This window comes from Mobula hypostoma, chromosome 5, assembly GCF_963921235.1.
Source record: "Mobula hypostoma chromosome 5, sMobHyp1.1, whole genome shotgun sequence".
NCBI lineage: Eukaryota > Metazoa > Chordata > Chondrichthyes > Myliobatiformes > Myliobatidae > Mobula > Mobula hypostoma.
In genome coordinates this window covers 162,228,065-162,239,893 of record NC_086101.1, presented here as the reverse complement: position 1 = coordinate 162,239,893, position 11,829 = coordinate 162,228,065, and the positions used below count along the sequence as shown (strand labels likewise).

General features: G+C 40.0%; 1 protein-coding gene across 5 annotated transcripts in view; it reads left to right on the top strand.

Annotated features, from left to right (window-relative positions):
* The first annotated feature begins 3,216 nt into the window (after positions 1-3,216).
* The window catches only part of poc5 (POC5 centriolar protein homolog (Chlamydomonas)), a 119,957-nt gene continuing 111,344 nt past the window's right edge, over positions 3,217-11,829 (top strand). For 4 of the 5 annotated variants that reach the window (XM_063049279.1, XM_063049280.1, XM_063049277.1 and 1 more), the window contains exon 1: positions 3,217-3,512. The gene's annotated coding sequence lies outside the window, so the exon portion shown is untranslated. The remainder of the gene's footprint in view (positions 3,513-11,829) is intronic. The other variant, XM_063049278.1, reaches the window with a different exon arrangement.

Sequence of the window (11,829 nt, the reverse complement as noted above, 5' to 3'; positions counted from 1 at the left end):
CATGCTATAGGTGAAACTTGGAGGGCGAGGGTTGAAGCAAAGAGCTAGGAAGTTGATTGGTGAAAGAGACAGAAGGCCATGGAAGAAAGAAAAAAGGGGGTAGGGGGAAGGAGCACCAGAGGGAGGCAATGGGCAGGCAAGGAGATAACATGAGAGAGGGACAAGGGGATAACACGAGAGAAGGACAAGTGACATTAAAGTTATGGCAACACACATCAAAGTTGCTGGTGAACGCGGCAGGCCAGGCAGCAACTTTAATGTGTGTTGCTTGAATTTCCAGCATCTGTGGAATTCCTCGTGTTTGCGACATTAAAGTTATGTTGTTTTGGGCATTAATATTGACTGGATGAAACTTCCTTAATTTTTGCAAAATGCTGCCATGAGAACTACCTTGAAGAGGAAAGTTTGCTTTGAAGTTTTATCTGAAAACGAGTAATCTTAAAGTTCTATTGCAGATCACATTTTTGTGTGTGTGTCTTGTAAGAGAAATGTATCGAAAATTGATCTTGTGTGCCTGTTAATTAAATTAGATATGAGTCATCTGTACTTTTGACACAAAGACTAATGAGAATGTACATAGTGACGTCAATGTTCAATGATGATTTTGAAGCCACTTCTGTACAATTCTCTTGTTTTTCTTTTACTGGCAATTTTGAACATTGAACGAGGCCTTAGTTATAAACTCGGAGATAAGTGTGCTATCAACTAATCTATTTCAGTGGAATTCTAATAATAACTTTTGAATGTTAATTGGGTAAACAAGTGTTTGAGACAAGCATAATGAACTAAATAGTTTCTCATCCTACATGAAATATTTTAAGAATTTGATATTGTCTGGTCATTCTAAGTACACAAAGATATGCATGATTTATTGCACGCACCATTTGCGATACATTGCCATTTAATTTGTGAATTTTATCGTTTGAGATGCAACATGGTAATAGGTTCTTCTGCCCCATGCCGTCCCAGTTACCCTCATGTGACCAATTAACCTGTTAAACCATGTTTTTGTAACATGGGAGGAACCCAGAGCACCCAGAGGAAACTCAGCGATCACAGAAAGAACAGTGCTTACAAACAGCGGTGGAATTGAAGGGGTTGCTGGCACCGTTATAGCATTACATTAAGTGTTATGCTACTGTGCCACCCCTATGAATGGCTGTGTTCTGCAAAATTCAAATGACAGCATCTTCAGTACTGCCAAACAAACTGTCCTGTCACATGCTCAGGATGAGCTGCACATGAAGCTTCCTGAAACAAAGAAACTGATGGGGACTGTGTTGGTGTCGAGTCTGGTACATCACTCCCCGTGAGATTAACTGGAGCCGGTTAACAGCAACATGTGTCTAGACAACGGAGTTGTCTGAATAGCAGCATGCACAGTGAGCAAGGCATGGAATGGACATATGAGACATCTTGGGAATCCCCAGAACTACAACTAGACACAACCAATTTCCCAGTAGATGAATAGTAATGGAGTTGCCTTTTAATACAAGCAACATTGTTGAGGTCCCGGTAAAGGACTTAGAACAGAGGAGCAGACAAGGTGTGAGTTGAGAAATGTGATATTGCTGCTGGCAGTAGGATAAAATAAATGAAACCCTGGTGGATGTATTTGCACCACAAATTACTGTGAGCTATCATATGAGGACAGGGTACAGACCTGGAAAGGTTATTTTCATTCAAACTGTTGACAAAATTCAAGCAACATCATTTAATATGATGGGATAATATTCCAATCCATATAATGAAACTCACAGGCAGTCTACACCAACTACAAGGAGCAGAGTTCAGTTATTCTATTAATGTGTCTGTTCATAGGGACTATGATACTGCTTCAGCAGGAGTTGTTGACAAAGACAAGTATTTTTCTAAATTGCTCAGAGGTGTGTGTGTGTGTGTGTGTGTGTAGATGGGATGAGCTAAAGGACAGTTCCCAGCAATTTCCATTTTTCTTAAAAATGGCTATCTGATTTTCACTTTCTGGTTTCTAGGGCCCTCCATTGGCTGTAGATGTTGCATCTTAGCTGTCTACATAACATAAAAGCCAGGGCAGTATGATATGGGAAGCAGGCTCCTCATCTCCACACAGCTGATGAATCCAAAGGTATTGCAGAGATTGAAACAATTGGTACCAGCAGCATTGCAAGAGTTGCCAGTCTGTGTTGAACTCAATGTAGGACTGCCTGAGGGTCTCCAGTTCTGGATTTTCCTTGGGATTTATTCCCAAAGCTTCCCTATGAGTGGATATAGCCGTAAGGGAGAGGAGGTTTGAGCTTAGTTTTCCTTCTCCCAAATGAGCTGTCAACCATGGCTAAACAGCCCCATCTGCCTGAACTGTCCTGTTTATATCAAGGATATTGGCAGTCCACTGGCAAGATTCCCAGATTTTCAAACAGTGCCATAGAATCTCTATTTAGTGACTAAACCATGGTTAGGCCGCATCCGTGGAGAGGAAAATGGGGTCAATGCATCAGTCAATACCTTTCATGTGAACCAGCAATACTCAGAAATGTTAAAATATATAGAAGGGTAATTATTTCAGGGTAGGTGGGGTGAAGCTGGTCAAGTGGTGGTGGTGGTGGTGGTGGTGATGAGGGGAACAGAGATGCTGAGAAGACCAAAGGGAAGGCCCATCTCGGGTAGTTCCACAGAGGTAGGTGACTGATCGAGGTGAACAAAGTGACAGTGGTTGATACTGAGAAAAGTCGTGAAAGGAGAGGACATTCTAAAGAAGTATAACTAGAAAAGATTATCAGAGGAAGGGACAGTGTTGCCAAAAGTCTGAAATAAAACTAAGACAATGAACTAACTACCTGCAGATTCCCTGAAGCTGAGCCCAAGCTTGTCGAAACTTCTCCAAATCTCAAGAATAGGTGTTGGAATCTGCAGCCCTGAAACAGGATTTGACCTGAAAAGTCGACAACATTTCTCCCTGTCTCTATCTCTTTCTTTCCTTCTCTCTCTGCATCCTCCAAATCCCTAATCCCCAAGTTACTGGACCCGTTGAGTCTCTCCAGATGATAATTTTCTCCTTCAACTCCCGCTAGATTTCCACGCGTCTATTAACCATGACAACCATTCGGGTATGGACTCCGTCCAATCAAAGCACAGCATGGAACAAGGTTGAGTTTGACTCCCAGACCAATCAGCGACTAGACTTGGTGGTGCCCGCCTCCAATAGGCTCGGCGCTCATTGGTGTGCGGATGGTTTGAACGGTTAGGAAGAGCAGCTGTGTTTGTGGAGGAAAGAGTTGGGCCTGTGTGGGGCTTTCGATCAGATAGGCTTCGGTTCAAGTGTGTCCTTGTTTGGTATTGGTATTGCACATCTGTATTAAACCCGAAATAACTGAGCGAGTTTACTTCCTCCACTCGTGGCTGTCTTCTAACTGCAACGGAAAGCTCGTTCCCGAGACCGAAGCGGCCGACGGCGCCTATACCTGTATTGCAAGCCAACTGCGACCAGAATATCGAACGTCTGTAAGCTGGCAGGGACGTTTTCATCTCCTAAGGTTGTAAATTATGTAACTGTTAGAGGGTTGGATGATTAGTACGAAACCCATTCTCAAGCGCCTTGATTTGGGACTTTGTGGAGTAAAAAGATTTAAATGTATACGACACGGAATGATGCCGTTGTATCCATACTATCGGTTTTGATGAAAAAGTTACCCATTATCTTTCTTGCCTTGTATTGTCTTTTCAAATATGGTATGGGTTTCTGCCTCTACTGAGTTTTCGATCCCCGTTTTCTTTCATTAAATTCTTTCTTTGTGCCCTTTGAGTCCTGACCCCTCTCAACGAAGCATGTCCTTGTTTTCTCTAACTAGTTTTCTCTCAATATACATATAATTAGAACTTGGCTTGGCTTTCTCTTCTGAAGAGAACAGTCTCGATCTATCCAATTATTTGCTATTATTTTGCAGTCGTGGTAATACCTGTTATTTTCATAAATCATATTTTGGTTGTAATAGGGTAACTGAAACTCTGCTCAGTACATAATACAGAATATGATCTAACTAGTATTAGCATGAGAACATAAAGCAGAATTAGACCATTCAATTCCTTATGCCTATATTGTCTGAACTTTCCCTTCAGTGCCACTTTCCTAGAATAAAACTATGTTCCATGATATCTTAATTTGTCAATCGCTGTCTGGAATAAATGTATTGACTTGAACCTTCGTAGCCTTGATGTAGGGAAATCTGAAGATTTGACACTCTCTGGGTATTTAATTTTTTTTCCTGATGTTAGTCTTGAATGAACTGCTCTGTTTCAGGGCATTCTGCGAAAGGTATCCATGCAACTGCTCTGCTGGGTTCTGAGAGTTGTTTGATACAGCAGGATTATTTATTCTTGAGAATGAAAATCCATTTCTTTTAAATCTCTCCTTTTGGAGCAACAAATCCCAATGTTACTTAGTTCAGTCAATCTGGTGGTGAGCCTTCACTCCTGTGAATATTCCTTAGACTCTTGCACACTTTTCTTGCTGTGGTCTCATCAGTGCCCTATGTAATTTAGTACATCAGCACAAACAGGCCCTTCACATCCCCATAATGTCTGCAAAGAGCATTATGCTGAATTACACTAAATTTCCTCTGCCTGCACATGATCCATAGCCTTCTGGTTCTTGCATATTCATGTGTCTATGTAATGATCTTTTATATGCCACTGTCATGTCTGCTTCCATCCCTGCCCAACCTGGCAGCCTGTTCTAGGCACCCATCTCTTAATTTTTTTTTAAGAAGAAACCTGTTCCATACATCTTTAAATTTTTCCCCTTTGCCTTAAGTGCATGTCCTCTAGTATTTAAAATTTCCACCTTGGGGAGAAAGATTCTGACTGTTTTTCCCTATCTATACTTGTCATTATCTTATCAAGTCTCCTCTTTGCTTATGATGCTTGGGGGTGGGGTGGGGGGAGAAGAGGTGTTGAAACCCAAGTTCGCCCAATCTTTCCTTGTTGCTTGTACGTACTTATCCAGGCAGCATCCTGGTGAACCTCTTCTGCACTCTTTCCAAAGCCTCCATATCTTTCTTGTAAAGGGGCAACCACAATTGCATAAAGTAGTTTTCATATTAATATTTCACTAAAATATCTTCATTTTCCTGTTGCTGTAAAGACCAACTGCAAAGAAATGCTGGATACATTTGGCAGACAGAATCAGTGGAAAAGAAAGTTAACCTTTCAGTTTGAAAACTTTTAATTTGACCATCTGTATTTGTGTGCATGGCAATTTAAAAAAGTATCTTTTACAAATGTTTTAATTCTGTCCCTGTTTTAAGCCCATTAATATACAATACAAAAAAAAACACCAGACAGTATGGTCTTTTAGTTGCAAATATGCTGTTATCAGTACCACAGAGCTGAATTTGGGTGCTTTATTCTAACTTCCTGTGGCTTATAAAGGTTTTTTTTTACATTTTTTTTAATAAACTGACTTGTCTAAAAGCTTTTTTGGTGCCCTAAAGATTATTGTCAAACGCATGGGCCTCATGAACTTTTATCTTCTCCAAAAAAAAAGTTAATATAACCTTAACAAATCTTTCGGCATGCGGACTGTCCTGGATTTATTAGTGATATTGAACTGACTGTAACGTACCTTAGAATTGACTCCAATAATTACCCAACACGATAGTTAATACCTGGGATGTAATTCACGATCCAAGATTTAAGATTGTTTAATGTAATTTCCCGTAGACACGTAAAAAGGAGATCACAATATTTATTGCTCCAGTTCTAATGCAGCATAGAAAAAATCCATAAGATAAAAAAAAATGAAACAATACATAAATACATATGATTACTTGTATAGCAACACATACAAAATGCTGGAGGAACTCAGTAGGTCAGGCAGCATCTAGGAAAACAGTACAGTTAACGTTCTGGGCCAAAATGTCAACTGTACTCTTCCTTGATGCTGCCTGGCCTACTGTGTTCCTCCAGCATTTTGTGTGTTGCTTGGATATCCAGCATCTACAGATAGTCTCTTGTTTGAGATCACTTATATACATTGATTGTGTGTACATAAAGTGATGCTAGGTGCATGTGTGCCTATGCAGAAGGTGACTCTGATAGGAAATGATGAAGTCCTGATGGTTGGGGTATCTGTCCATTTTTTTAAACAATAGTGCAAACGTAATAGTCCTCTAATCTCCAGCATACCTGTAACCAAGGATGATTGAGAAATTCAGACCATGCTTTTTTAAACAGCCAAGGAGATGTATACATCTTGAACAGCATTGGTATTGTTCTTGCCACTCATTTGTGCAGATAGATGCAGAGCATTCACTATGTTTACTGCCACCTCTATCTCCATACATCTTTTTGTTCCTCATAGATTTTACTCTTTTCTCAATTATCTTCTCCATCCACTTGTATTTTAATCTCTTGAGATTTTCTTTGATTTTACTTGCCAGATTTTGCTTTTATTATGGCAGAGTTAGACCATAAGATATAGGAGCAGAATTAGGCCATTTGCCCTACCGGGTGTGCTCTGCCGTTTCATCATGGCTGATCCAATTTTCCTCTCAGCCCCAATCTCCTGCCTTCTCCCCATATCCTTTCACCCCCCAACCAATAAATAATCTATCAATCTCTGCCTTAAATATACACAAAGACTTGGCCTCCACAGCTGCCAGTGGCAAAGAATTCCACAGATTCACCACTCTGGCTAAAGAAATTTTCCCTTATCGCTGTCCTAAAAAGACACCCTTCTACTCTGAGGCTGGGCCTCTGGTCTTAGACTCTCCCATTTTAGGAACCATCCTCTCCACATCCACTCCATCAAGACCTTTCATCATTTAATAGGTTTTAGTGAGGTCACCCCTCATTCTAAAGAATTCCAGTGAATATAGGCCCAGAGCCATCAAATGCTCTTCAAATGACAATCCTGGAATCATCTGGAGTTTGGCTTACCAGGAATCATAAATAGGAAATCTAGAAGTTTAAGTGTATTTGTATTGTGAATATTGCAATTGTATGATTAAGGTTGTGAGTAAATAGATGCTGGATTCTGATCAAAAATGCAGTGAGTAGTTACAACAGCTTGCAATTTATCATTTGATTAAAAATAGGAAATACGCAATGGGATTGATGTTTATTTGCTTTGGTGTATGGCTTGTCTTTTAAGGTTGTGTACAGTCCTGTACAATACACTGAAAGCATTCTTTGTTGGCACAGTAAACCTCTGTAGGAAAGGATGTTAACAGAACTGTTGCATAGTTCCGTTATGCAACAGAAAAAGTAGGAAAAAGATCCTTTAATCAAGCCCATTCAAAAAAAAAAGTTCAAAAAACTTCTGGTCAGTTCATGCTGAGCCACTGCTCTATCATCTCTACCCTCATGAATGTGTGGCAAAACAGCTCAAATGCCATCTATAAATTTGTAGATACCACCACAGTTTTTGGTAGAATCTTAGGTGGTGATGAGGCTTGCTAGAGCAAGATAGATTAACTGGATGAATGGGGTCACAACAATAATCTCACAGTCAACATCAGCAAGACCAAGGATTGTACGTTTCAGGAAAGGAAAGGTGGGAAAACACACAGCAGTTCTCATTGAAAGGTCGATGGTGGAAAGGATGAATAGCTTCCAGTTAATGGATGTTGGCATCTCAGAGGATCTGTCCTAGACACACCACATTGATGCAGTCATGAAGAAGATATGCCAGTGGCTCTACTTTATTAGAGTTTGATGAGATTCGGTGTGTCACCAAAGTACTGACTTACTTGCAGATTTCTATAGATGTACGGTGACAAGCATTTTGACTTGTTACTTCACAGTCTGGCATGGAGATTCCAATGCAGAAGATTGCAAGAAGCTGTGGCGGGTTGTATACTTAGCCAGCTCCATCATGGGTACAACCCACAAACATGGACCTCTTCAAGAGCTTGTGCCCCAAGAAGCTGGCATTAACGATACTCACCATCTGGACATACCCTCTTCTCGTTACTGCCTTCAGGAAGGAGGTACAAGAGCCTGAAGATACTTAATAATACAGAAATTGCTACTCTCCCCGCTGTTATCATATTTTTGAATACTCCATGAAAACCACCTCATTATTTCTATTTTTTTAAGTTCAGTACTTATTTTTGTAATTTTTTTCTTTTCATTGTACTACTGTCACAAAATTACCAATTTCACATTACTTAAATCAGTGATAATAGATCTGATTCGGAATGACACAGCTCCTTTAGATGTTGTGGCTATGTGGAAAAACAGGCATTCAAATAGTCAATCTAACAAAATAAGCTATTGTCCTTAACTTGGTGCTTGTGATATGCTTATCAACTTCAAGTATGTGATGATGTACAATATTTGTTTCCCCTGCTTCCTCGCACCCAGTGCTTTGAAATAGAAATAGGCCATTCATTCCCTGAGTCAACTTCTGCTATTCAATTAGGTCATGTGATTTGTAGATCAGAGATTATATAAAATCCTGTTTCTTCAATTAAATCAAGTTGACAATATGTTACTTCTGTCAGCTATTCATGTGAATAGATGTGATTAGATAGAGCTTAATGATAGCTGAGTCAAGGGATATGGGGAGAAGGCAGGAACGGGGTACTGATTGTGGATGATCAGCCATGATCTCAGTGAATGGTGGTGTTGGGCGAATGGCCGAATGGCCTACTCCTGCACCTATTGTCTATTGTCTGTTGACCTGAAGATACTAGGAGTTTTCATAAGTATTCTTCCAGCTTTTCTGATGTGGACTCTTGTGCAGTTGTGGCATGGTACTGATTTCTGGATGTTTTCCTACTGCTTTCCAAATGGTAACATTGGGAATGTTTTATGTTGAATCTTCATCTTGTAGCCAGGTATCAGGTTGGAGTCAATCCCTTGTTCCATGCAATGAACATGTTTGTTTTAAAGGTGAGGTTTTGACAGGTTTGTGTCAACTACTTGAGGGAATAAAAACAAAGAAATAAAATTTTGGTATATTGGCTTACCATCTGAGCATCAATGTGGGAGAAGATAAATATGATATTTGAGTTAAAAGCCTAAGGGTTTTAAGAATTTTCATGTTCAGAAAGTCAGCGCAGTGGATTGGGCCATTGGTTAATCAGGCAGCTGCTTATTTGGGACAACTCTTAAATAACAAAAATTAATCGAGAAAATAGCCAGGATTCCCTTTGTTTAATTTGGGGGGACACCATGCTGTTTAATTGGGACTGGAGACGTTGCCAAACAGTTTTTAACTAGCATCAGTCGCGTGCACTGCACTGTGCTTAGACAGAACAAGTTTTAAATAGCAACACACATCAAAGTTGCTGGTGAACACAGCAGGCCAGGCAGCATCTTTAGGAAGAGTTTCAGTCGACGTTTCAGGCCGAGGGTCTCGGACTGAAACGTCGACTGTACCTCTTCCTAGAGATGCTGCCTGGCCTGCTGCGTTCACCAGCAACTTTGGTGTGTGTTGCTTGAATTTCCAGCATCTGCAGAATTCCTGTTGTTTGTAGTTTTAAATAGCATCAGTTATGTGCGTTTGTGTTCAAAAAGTAGTGAGTTTTGCCAAGAATGAGCAGTAAGGCAATTCAGAACTATATTGCTTACTCCGGTTTCAAGCATTGAGGCTGGAGATGTCAAGAATGGAGAGGAGTGAAAATGAAACAATTTCACTACTCCAAGTTAGGAACTGTGAAGAATTTGAAGATATTGACAGCCATTTTGAAAATTATCAAAAGCGTTGTGTGAAGGCTGTCCATTCTCTGCACTAGGTGTCTGAGCTGATTTTCTTCATTTACAGTCAATCAAAAGAACATAGCAGTGTATACTGGATGAATTTTTCTATCAATCATTAGGGAATTAATCCAGTTTTACTGCTCTGTAGTAATATTGGTTGTGTTCTAATTTGTTCTATAATTCATTTAAATATATAATTTGTTACTCAGTTAAACTGTAGTTTGCCATTTTTTAAAAACACCTTTTCACCTGTTTCCAAGAAACTTCGGCTAATTGGGTCAGCTGCTTAATTAGACTAAAATGTACTGGTCCTGATGTGTCCCAATTAACCAGAATCCATCGTATTTCATTATCATGGTAGCAAGATTATCCTTCAATATAATGGTATTTTAAAGTCTCCTGAAGATGTGAGCTTATGTTTAGAAATTCAAAATGATTAGCTGTCCTAGAGCTATGTTGTCAGACAAGTAATTCCACAAAATTTAACCACATTTACTTTGGTTGGGAATAGAACTGGCTGTATAATTGTTTGGCCTGTGGTTAATAACAGATAACAAACCAGATTTTTGTATTAGTCCAACTTGAGAGGTTAGAATAATTAATGTAATGGCCGAGACTACAAATTTTGAAACCATGTCTATAAGCTTAACTCTGAGTACTGATCATCATTCAGTTGATGAATCTGGTAGTGTCTTCAGATCCCCTCTTCCTGATTGCCGTTGTATTAGGTGGTGGTGGGGGTTAGGGTGTTTGTCTCAAAATAGACAAACAGTATTTGGCCTTATTGGTGTTTCCTCAGCCACTGACATACCAGTTGTTGGTTGTTCAGTCTGTAGACCACTGTCCCTGTTTGCAAGAATTTAATGAACTGTTGTCTTGTGTCGACCTTGCAATTGTCTTTCAAAAATTGACACAAGACAGACAATTAAATTGTACTTAGCCTTGTAACTGAATAGCAATTCGTTATAAATTTTCAGGGTGACCTCTTCTTCCACATATGACCAACTTCATTACTTCAACCCCACTTCATCCTGTAATCATAGATATTAGTTTGTAACATCGTTATGCTGTTTGTTGCAAGTAAACAAGTTAACTAGTTTTGTGTTACTAAAGGAATGTCCTATTGTTTGGTAAAGTTTGGAAAGATTTTTGATGGGAAGAGTTCTGCACTAATCATGCATTTCAAGGTGAGGGGGCAAAGTTTAAAGGGGATGTACAGGACAGAGTTTTAAACAGGATTGCAGGCACCTGGAAAGGACTGCCAGGAGGGATTGTGAAAGCGGATAGGATTATAGTGTTTGAGGCTTTTGGGTAGATACATATATCTGTAGGGCAGGGGTCCCCAACCTTTTTTGCACTGTGGACTGGTTTATTATTGACAATATTCTTGCGGACTGGCCGACCCCTTGGGGGGGGGGGGTGGGGGTAGGGTTGCCAATGGACAAGAGTAGCAGTCAAATACGCTGTGTTTACCGCGAGAAAGACTACCGTGACTATGAAGCCTTGTGTGGGCACCTGTGTGCACATGCTTGCCCTGCGCATGCGTGTACGTGCTGATTTTTTTTCTCTCTCTTTCTCTCTACAAATCGTTTTTGGCAATTCTATTGGGGGGTGGGTGTTAATCACGACCGGAATATAGGTTATAAGTGGCTAATACACTCAATTTTGTTTCTAAAAGTGTTTATCTAACGAATTTAATATTAAACACACCGCATATTTTCCTCGCATGAATATAGTGATAAGTCAATTATCAGGGGAGGACAGGGGAGCTTGAAGTAAGTGTTCAATGAACTTCCAGTAGAAGTGGTAGAGGCAGGTTCGATATTATCATTTAACGAAAAATTGGATAGGTGTATGGACAGGAAGGAATGGGGGGTTATGGGCTGAGTGCAGGTCAGTGGGACTAGGTGAGAGTAAGCGTTTGGCACGGACTAGAAGGGCAGAGATGACCTGTTTCCGTGCTGTAATTGTTATATGGTTATATAAGTCACTTAAGTCAATAGCATCATAATATTTTAAGTAACGTTTGGATATTAATCACACAGCACATATTTTCCCCATATGAACATATAAAATCATTGCAACACACCAGTATCGCTGAATCAGTGGGAGCCCTGGGCTTGTTTCCCTGCAACAAGACAGTCC